Here is a 9516-nt window from a genome sequence, read left to right on the forward strand (position 1 = left end):
GTGAATCTGGGATCTGCTGGTGGCAACGTCTCAAGACAGACAGTCCAACAGATACTGCACAGTCCTGGGTTCCACTGATGCAGACCAAGGAGGACGCCACTTCTCCAGATAAGCACACAAAAGCCCACTTGGCCTTTGCAAATCCTCATCTGGACAAAGAAGAAGACTTCTGGTCTTCTGTTTTATGGTCAGATGACACAAAACTTGAATTGTTTGGCCACAATGATGTATCCTTCATTTGGCGTAAAAAAGGAGAAGCCTTCAACCCTAAAAACACCATCCCCTGTGTCAAACATGGTGGTGGGAACCGAATGCTTTGGGGGTGTTTTTCAGCCAATGGACCAGGGAACCTAATCACAGCACCATTAAAAAAAGAGCAATACATCAAGATTCTCAACAACATCAAGCAGTCTGCAGAGAAACTTGGCCTTGGGCACCAGTGGACATTTCAGATCAAAAGTCGATTGGCTTCAAAGGACTGGCCACCCCCATATAATGTGTATCCAGATAAAAACATTAATTTCCCAAATTTTGTTCATGTAGTATTAAAAGAACCAACAATATCAGGAAGGCTTTTAGCTGCTTTCTGCAGAATGTGTCAGTCTTTGTGGTTTATACATAAAATCTAGGATTTCCCCATGCAGACGTGACCACCTTAACATGCAGAGGGCGGAGTTTGGAGTCAATGAGCCAATGGTGTTGTACATTAACATTTACTTTTCCCCAAAGTCCTCCACACCCAACAAAGTTCAACAAATGTACCGCGTGTGCGGTGAGGGTTGAATCAGTCCCACTTTAATCTCTGAAGTGCCATGAGTATCCCTTCGCAGAGGCAGTTTCATAGTCTATGAAGTTCTACTGAGACGTGATTATTGCTGGTTGAAAACTTAACCCAATACCCCGCCTGGATGACTTGAAATACAGTCAGCTGTGGCAATTTTTGTTAGTCTCTGAGGAGACTTTGCACTTTGTGTGAATGACAAAATCTTGACAGTAATGTAAAAGTAAAACTTTCATTCTCCTAGTATGTATAGGGCACATTTCGTCAGCATGTCTTTGAATTTGTGTGGCAAAAGTGGGCCACTTCTCGATATCCTGTGGCAAGTGGCAGCCAAAACAGTGGAGGAGGGGGGATTAGCCAAAAACACTGACCCCGGGGTCAAGGAAATGGCCATTTTGGGAGCCCACTAAAAATTGCATCTTTTTTGCCTGGTCCACCTCCAGACCTGTTGGGAAACAGTTACTGATCACTTTTAATGTGGTAAGTCGGCCTGAAAACAAGTGGCAGCCAAAACAGTGGAGGAGGGGGGACTGGCCAAAAACGCTGACCCCGGGGTCAAGGAAATGGCCGTTTTGGGAGCGGACGCAAAACTGCATCTTTTTTGCCTGATCCACCTCCAGACCTGTTGGGAAACAGTTACTGATCACTTTTAATGTGGTAAGTCGGCCAGAAAACAAGTGGCAGCCAAAACAGTGGAGGAGGGGGGATTGGCCAAAAACGCTGACGCTGGTCAAGGAAATGGCCGTTTTGGGAGCGGACGCAAAACTGCATCTTTTTTGCCTGATCCACCTCCAGACCTGTTGGGAAACAGTTACTGATCACTTTTAATGTGGTAAGTCGGCCAGAAAACAAGTGGCAGCCAAAACAGTGGAGGAGGGGGGATTGGCCAAAAACGCTGACGCTGGTCAAGGAAATGGCCGTTTTGGGAGCCCACGCAAAACTGCATCTTTTTTGCCTGATCCACCTCCAGACCTGTTGGGAAACAGTTACTGATCACTTTTAATGTGGTAAGTCGGCCAGAAAACAAGTGGCAGCCAAAACAGTGGAGGAGGGGGGATTGGCCAAAAACGCTGACCCCGGGGTCAAGGAAATGGCCGTTTTGGCCGTTTTTGAGCCCACGCAAAACTGCATCTTTTTTTCCTGATCCACCTCCAGACCTGTTGGGAAACAGTTACTGATCACTTTTAATGTGGTAAGTCGGCCAGAAAACAAGTGGCAGCCAAAACAGTGGAGGAGGGGGGATTGGCCAAAAACGCTGACGCTGGTCAAGGAAATGGCCGTTTTGGGAGCGGACGCAAAACTGCATCTTTTTTGCCTGGTCCACCTCCAGACCTGTTGGGAAACAGTTACTGATCACTTTTAATGTGGTGAGTCGGCCAGAAAACAAGTGGCAGCCAAAACAGTGGAGGAGGGGGGATTGGCCAAAAACGCTGACCCCTGGGTCAAGGAAATGGCCGTTTTGGGAGCCCACTAAAAATTGCATCTTTTTTGCCTGGTCCACCTCCAGACCTGTTGGGAAACAGTTACTGATCACTTTTAATGTGGTAAGTCGGCCTGAAAACAAGTGGCAGCCAAAACAGTGGAGGAGGGGGGACTGGCAAAAAACGCGGGGTCAAGGAAATGGCCATTTTGGGAGCCCACTAAAAATTGCATCTGTTTTGCCTGGTCCACCTCCAGACCTGTTGGGAAACAGTTACTGATCACTTTTAATGTGGTAAGTCGGCCAGAAAACAAGTGGCAGCCAAAACAGTGGAGGAGGGGGGATTAGCCAAAAACACTGACCCCGGGGTCAAGGAAATGGCCGTTTTGGGAGCCCACTAAAAATTGCATCTTTTTTGCCTGGTCCACCTCCAGACCTGTTGGGAAACAGTTACTGATCACTTTTAATGTGGTAAGTCGGCCTGAAAACAAGTGGCAGCCAAAACAGTGGAGGAGGGGGGACTGGCCAAAAACGCTGACCACGGGGTCAAGGAAATGGCCGTTTTGGGAGCGGACGCAAAACTGCATCTTTTTTGCCTGATCCACCTCCAGACCTGTTGGGAAACAGTTACTGATCACTTTTAATGTGGTAAGTCGGCCAGAAAACAAGTGGCAGCCAAAACAGTGGAGGAGGGGGGATTGGCCAAAAACGCTGACGCTGGTCAAGGAAATGGCCGTTTTGGGAGCGGACGCAAAACTGCATCTTTTTTGCCTGATCCACCTCCAGACCTGTTGGGAAACAGTTACTGATCACTTTTAATGTGGTAAGTCGGCCTGAAAACAAGTGGCAGCCAAAACAGTGGAGGAGGGGGGATTGGCCAAAAACGCTGTCCCCGGGGTCAAGGAAATGGCCGTTTTGGGAGCGGACGCAAAACTGCATCTTTTTTGCCTGATCCACCTCCAGACCTGTTGGGAAACAGTTACTGATCACTTTTAATGTGGTAAGTCGGCCAGAAAACAAGTGGCAGCCAAAACAGTGGAGGAGGGGGGACTTGCCAAAAACGCTGACCCCGGGGTCAAGGAAATGGCCGTTTTGGGAGCGGACGCAAAACTGCATCTTTTTTGCCTGATCCACCTCCAGACCTGTTGGGAAACAGTTACTGATCACTTTTAATGTGGTAAGTCGGCCAGAAAACAAGTGGCAGCCAAAACAGTGGAGGAGGGGGGATTGGCCAAAAACGCTGACCCCGGATGGCCGTTTTGGGAGCCCACTAAAAATTGCATCTTTTTTGCCTGGTCCACCTCCAGACCTGTTGGGAAACAGTTACTGATCACTTTTAATGTGGTAAGTCGGCCTGAAAACAAGTGGCAGCCAAAACAGTGGAGGAGGGGGGATTGGCCAAAAACGCTGACCCCGGGGTCAAGGAAATGGCCGTTTTGGGAGCGGACGCAAAACTGCATCTTTTTTGCCTGATCCACCTCCAGACCTGTTGGGAAACAGTTACTGATCACTTTTAATGTGGTAAGTCGGCCAGAAAACAAGTGGCAGCCAAAACAGTGGAGGAGGGGGGACTTGCCAAAAACGCTGACCCCGGGGTCAAGGAAATGGCCGTTTTGGGAGCGGACGCAAAACTGCATCTTTTTTGCCTGATCCACCTCCAGACCTGTTGGGAAACAGTTACTGATCACTTTTAATGTGGTAAGTCGGCCAGAAAACAAGTGGCAGCCAAAACAGTGGAGGAGGGGGGATTGGCCAAAAATGCTGGTCAAGGAAATGGCCGTTTTGGGAGCCCACTAAAAATTGCATCTTTTTTGCCTGGTCCACCTCCAGACCTGTTGGGAAACAGTTACTGATCACTTTTAATGTGGTAAGTCGGCCAGAAAACAAGTGGCAGCCAAAACAGTGGAGGAGGGGGGATTGTCCAAAAACGCTGACCCCGGGATCAAGGAAATGGCCGTTTTGGGAGCGGACGCAAAACTGCATCTTTTTTGCCTGATCCACCTCCAGACCTGTTAGGAAACAGCTACTGATCACTTTTAATGTGGTAAGTCGGCCAGAAAACAAGTGGCAGCCAAAACAGTGGAGGAGGGGGGATTGGCCAAAAACGCTGACCCCGGGGTCAAGGAAATGGCCGTTTTGGGAGCGGACGCAAAACTGCATCTTTTTTGCCTGATCCACCTCCAGACCTGTTGGGAAACAGTTACTGATCACTTTTAATGTGGTAAGTCGGCCAGAAAACAAGTGGCAGCCAAAACAGTGGAGGAGGGGGGATTGTCCAAAAACGCTGACCCCGGGATCAAGGAAATGGCCGTTTTGGGAGCGGACGCAAAACTGCATCTTTTTTGCCTGATCCACCTCCAGACCTGTTGGGAAACAGTTACTGATCACTTTTAATGTGGTAAGTCGGCCAGAAAACAAGTGGCAGCCAAAACAGTGGAGGAGGGGGGATTGGCCAAAAACGCTGACCCCGGATGGCCGTTTTGGGAGCCCACTAAAAATTGCATCTTTTTTGCCTGGTCCACCTCCAGACCTGTTGGGAAACAGTTACTGATCACTTTTAATGTGGTAAGTCGGCCTGAAAACAAGTGGCAGCCAAAACAGTGGAGGAGGGGGGACTGGCCAAAAAACGCTGACCCCGGGGTCAAGGAAATGGCCGTTTTGGGAGCGCACGCAAAACTGCATCTTTTTTGCCTGATCCACCTCCAGACCTGTTGGGAAACAGTTACTGATCACTTTTAATGTGGTAAGTCGGCCAGAAAACAAGTGGCAGCCAGAACAGTGGAGGAGGGGGGACTTGCCAAAAACGCTGACCCCGGGGTCAAGGAAATGGCCGTTTTGGGAGCGGACGCAAAACCGCATCTTTTTTGCCTGATCCACCTCCAGACCTGTTGGGAAACAGTTACTGATCACTTTTAATGTGGTAAGTCGGCCAGAAAACAAGTGGCAGCCAAAACAGTGGAGGAGGGGGGATTGGCCAAAAACGCTGACGCTGGTCAAGGAAATGGCCGTTTTGGGAGCGGACGCAAAACTGCATCTTTTTTGCCTGATCCACCTCCAGACCTGTTGGGAAACAGTTACTGATCACTTTTAATGTGGTAAGTCGGCCAGAAAACAAGTGGCAGCCAAAACAGTGGAGGAGGGGGGATTGGCCAAAAACGCTGACGCTGGTCAAGGAAATGGCCGTTTTGGGAGCCCACGCAAAACTGCATCTTTTTTGCCTGATCCACCTCCAGACCTGTTGGGAAACAGTTACTGATCACTTTTAATGTGGTAAGTCGGCCAGAAAACAAGTGGCAGCCAAAACAGTGGAGGAGGGGGGATTGGCCAAAAACGCTGACCCCGGGGTCAAGGAAATGGCCGTTTTGGCCGTTTTTGAGCCCACGCAAAACTGCATCTTTTTTTCCTGATCCACCTCCAGACCTGTTGGGAAACAGTTACTGATCACTTTTAATGTGGTAAGTCGGCCAGAAAACAAGTGGCAGCCAAAACAGTGGAGGAGGGGGGATTGGCCAAAAACGCTGACGCTGGTCAAGGAAATGGCCGTTTTGGGAGCGGACGCAAAACTGCATCTTTTTTGCCTGGTCCACCTCCAGACCTGTTGGGAAACAGTTACTGATCACTTTTAATGTGGTGAGTCGGCCAGAAAACAAGTGGCAGCCAAAACAGTGGAGGAGGGGGGATTGGCCAAAAACGCTGACCCCTGGGTCAAGGAAATGGCCGTTTTGGGAGCCCACTAAAAATTGCATCTTTTTTGCCTGGTCCACCTCCAGACCTGTTGGGAAACAGTTACTGATCACTTTTAATGTGGTAAGTCGGCCTGAAAACAAGTGGCAGCCAAAACAGTGGAGGAGGGGGGACTGGCAAAAAACGCGGGGTCAAGGAAATGGCCATTTTGGGAGCCCACTAAAAATTGCATCTGTTTTGCCTGGTCCACCTCCAGACCTGTTGGGAAACAGTTACTGATCACTTTTAATGTGGTAAGTCGGCCAGAAAACAAGTGGCAGCCAAAACAGTGGAGGAGGGGGGATTAGCCAAAAACACTGACCCCGGGGTCAAGGAAATGGCCGTTTTGGGAGCCCACTAAAAATTGCATCTTTTTTGCCTGGTCCACCTCCAGACCTGTTGGGAAACAGTTACTGATCACTTTTAATGTGGTAAGTCGGCCTGAAAACAAGTGGCAGCCAAAACAGTGGAGGAGGGGGGACTGGCCAAAAACGCTGACCACGGGGTCAAGGAAATGGCCGTTTTGGGAGCGGACGCAAAACTGCATCTTTTTTGCCTGATCCACCTCCAGACCTGTTGGGAAACAGTTACTGATCACTTTTAATGTGGTAAGTCGGCCAGAAAACAAGTGGCAGCCAAAACAGTGGAGGAGGGGGGATTGGCCAAAAACGCTGACGCTGGTCAAGGAAATGGCCGTTTTGGGAGCGGACGCAAAACTGCATCTTTTTTGCCTGATCCACCTCCAGACCTGTTGGGAAACAGTTACTGATCACTTTTAATGTGGTAAGTCGGCCTGAAAACAAGTGGCAGCCAAAACAGTGGAGGAGGGGGGACTGGCCAAAAACGCTGACCCCGGGGTCAAGGAAATGGCCGTTTTGGGAGCGGACGCAAAACTGCATCTTTTTTGCCTGATCCACCTCCAGACCTGTTGGGAAACAGTTACTGATCACTTTTAATGTGGTAAGTCGGCCTGAAAACAAGTGGCAGCCAAAACAGTGGAGGAGGGGGGATTGGCCAAAAACGCTGACCCCGGGGTCAAGGAAATGGCCGTTTTGGGAGCGGACGCAAAACTGCATCTTTTTTGCCTGATCCACCTCCAGACCTGTTGGGAAACAGTTACTGATCACTTTTAATGTGGTAAGTCGGCCAGAAAACAAGTGGCAGCCAAAACAGTGGAGGAGGGGGGATTGGCCAAAAACGCTGGTCAAGGAAATGGCCGTTTTGGGAGCCCACTAAAAATTGCATCTTTTTTGCCTGGTCCACCTCCAGACCTGTTGGGAAACAGTTACTGATCACTTTTAATGTGGTAAGTCGGCCTGAAAACAAGTGGCAGCCAAAACTGTGGAGGAGGGGGGACTGGCCAAAAACGCTGACCCCGGGGTCAAGGAAATGGCCGTTTTGGGAGCGGACGCAAAACTGCATCTTTTTTGCCTGATCCACCTCCAGACCTGTTGGGAAACAGTTACTGATCACTTTTAATGTGGTAAGTCGGCCAGAAAACAAGTGGCAGCCAAAACAGTGGAGGAGGGGGGACTTGCCAAAAACGCTGACCCCGGGGTCAAGGAAATGGCCGTTTTGGGAGCGGACGCAAAACTGCATCTTTTTTGCCTGATCCACCTCCAGACCTGTTGGGAAACAGTTACTGATCACTTTTAATGTGGTAAGTCGGCCAGAAAACAAGTGGCAGCCAAAACAGTGGAGGAGGGGGGATTGGCCAAAAACGCTGACCCCGGATGGCCGTTTTGGGAGCCCACTAAAAATTGCATCTTTTTTGCCTGGTCCACCTCCAGACCTGTTGGGAAACAGTTACTGATCACTTTTAATGTGGTAAGTCGGCCTGAAAACAAGTGGCAGCCAAAACAGTGGAGGAGGGGGGATTGGCCAAAAACGCTGACCCCGGGGTCAAGGAAATGGCCGTTTTGGGAGCGGACGCAAAACTGCATCTTTTTTGCCTGATCCACCTCCAGACCTGTTGGGAAACAGTTACTGATCACTTTTAATGTGGTAAGTCGGCCAGAAAACAAGTGGCAGCCAAAACAGTGGAGGAGGGGGGACTTGCCAAAAACGCTGACCCCGGGGTCAAGGAAATGGCCGTTTTGGGAGCGGACGCAAAACTGCATCTTTTTTGCCTGATCCACCTCCAGACCTGTTGGGAAACAGTTACTGATCACTTTTAATGTGGTAAGTCGGCCAGAAAACAAGTGGCAGCCAAAACAGTGGAGGAGGGGGGATTGGCCAAAAATGCTGGTCAAGGAAATGGCCGTTTTGGGAGCCCACTAAAAATTGCATCTTTTTTGCCTGGTCCACCTCCAGACCTGTTGGGAAACAGTTACTGATCACTTTTAATGTGGTAAGTCGGCCAGAAAACAAGTGGCAGCCAAAACAGTGGAGGAGGGGGGATTGTCCAAAAACGCTGACCCCGGGATCAAGGAAATGGCCGTTTTGGGAGCGGACGCAAAACTGCATCTTTTTTGCCTGATCCACCTCCAGACCTGTTAGGAAACAGCTACTGATCACTTTTAATGTGGTAAGTCGGCCAGAAAACAAGTGGCAGCCAAAACAGTGGAGGAGGGGGGATTGGCCAAAAACGCTGACCCCGGGGTCAAGAAAATGGCCGTTTTGGGAGCGGACGCAAAACTGCATCTTTTTTGCCTGATCCACCTCCAGACCTGTTGGGAAACAGTTACTGATCACTTTTAATGTGGTAAGTCGGCCAGAAAACAAGTGGCAGCCAAAACAGTGGAGGAGGGGGGATTGTCCAAAAACGCTGACCCCGGGATCAAGGAAATGGCCGTTTTGGGAGCGGACGCAAAACTGCATCTTTTTTGCCTGATCCACCTCCAGACCTGTTGGGAAACAGTTACTGATCACTTTTAATGTGGTAAGTCGGCCAGAAAACAAGTGGCAGCCAAAACAGTGGAGGAGGGGGGATTGGCCAAAAACGCTGACCCCGGATGGCCGTTTTGGGAGCCCACTAAAAATTGCATCTTTTTTGCCTGGTCCACCTCCAGACCTGTTGGGAAACAGTTACTGATCACTTTTAATGTGGTAAGTCGGCCTGAAAACAAGTGGCAGCCAAAACAGTGGAGGAGGGGGGACTGGCCAAAAAACGCTGACCCCGGGGTCAAGGAAATGGCCGTTTTGGGAGCGCACGCAAAACTGCATCTTTTTTGCCTGATCCACCTCCAGACCTGTTGGGAAACAGTTACTGATCACTTTTAATGTGGTAAGTCGGCCTGAAAACAAGTGGCAGCCAAAACAGTGGAGGAGGGGGGACTTGCCAAAAACGCTGACCCCGGGGTCAAGGAAATGGCCGTTTTGGGAGCGGACGCAAAACCGCATCTTTTTTGCCTGATCCACCTCCAGACCTGTTGGGAAACAGTTACTGATCACTTTTAATGTGGTAAGTCGGCCTGAAAACAAGTGGCAGCCAAAACAGTGGAGGAGGGGGGATTGGCCAAAAACGCTGGTCAAGGAAATGGCCGTTTTGGGAGCCCACTAAAAATTGCATCTTTTTTGCCTGGTCCACCTCCAGACCTGTTGGGAAACAGTTACTGATCACTTTTAATGTGGTAAGTCGGCCTGAAAACAA

At 49.7% G+C, this 9516-nt stretch overlaps 1 non-coding gene across 1 annotated transcript; it reads left to right on the top strand.

Annotated features, from left to right (window-relative positions):
* The first annotated feature begins 818 nt into the window (after positions 1-818).
* Positions 819-959, top strand: LOC139212550 (U4 spliceosomal RNA). Its single transcript, XR_011585364.1, has one exon. It is a non-coding gene; the product is annotated as a U4 spliceosomal RNA (small nuclear RNA).
* The last annotated feature ends 8557 nt before the right edge of the window (positions 960-9516 follow it).

Source organism: Pempheris klunzingeri, chromosome 13 (genome assembly GCF_042242105.1).
Source record: "Pempheris klunzingeri isolate RE-2024b chromosome 13, fPemKlu1.hap1, whole genome shotgun sequence".
In the NCBI taxonomy this organism is placed as follows: Eukaryota; Metazoa; Chordata; class Actinopteri; order Acropomatiformes; family Pempheridae; genus Pempheris; species Pempheris klunzingeri.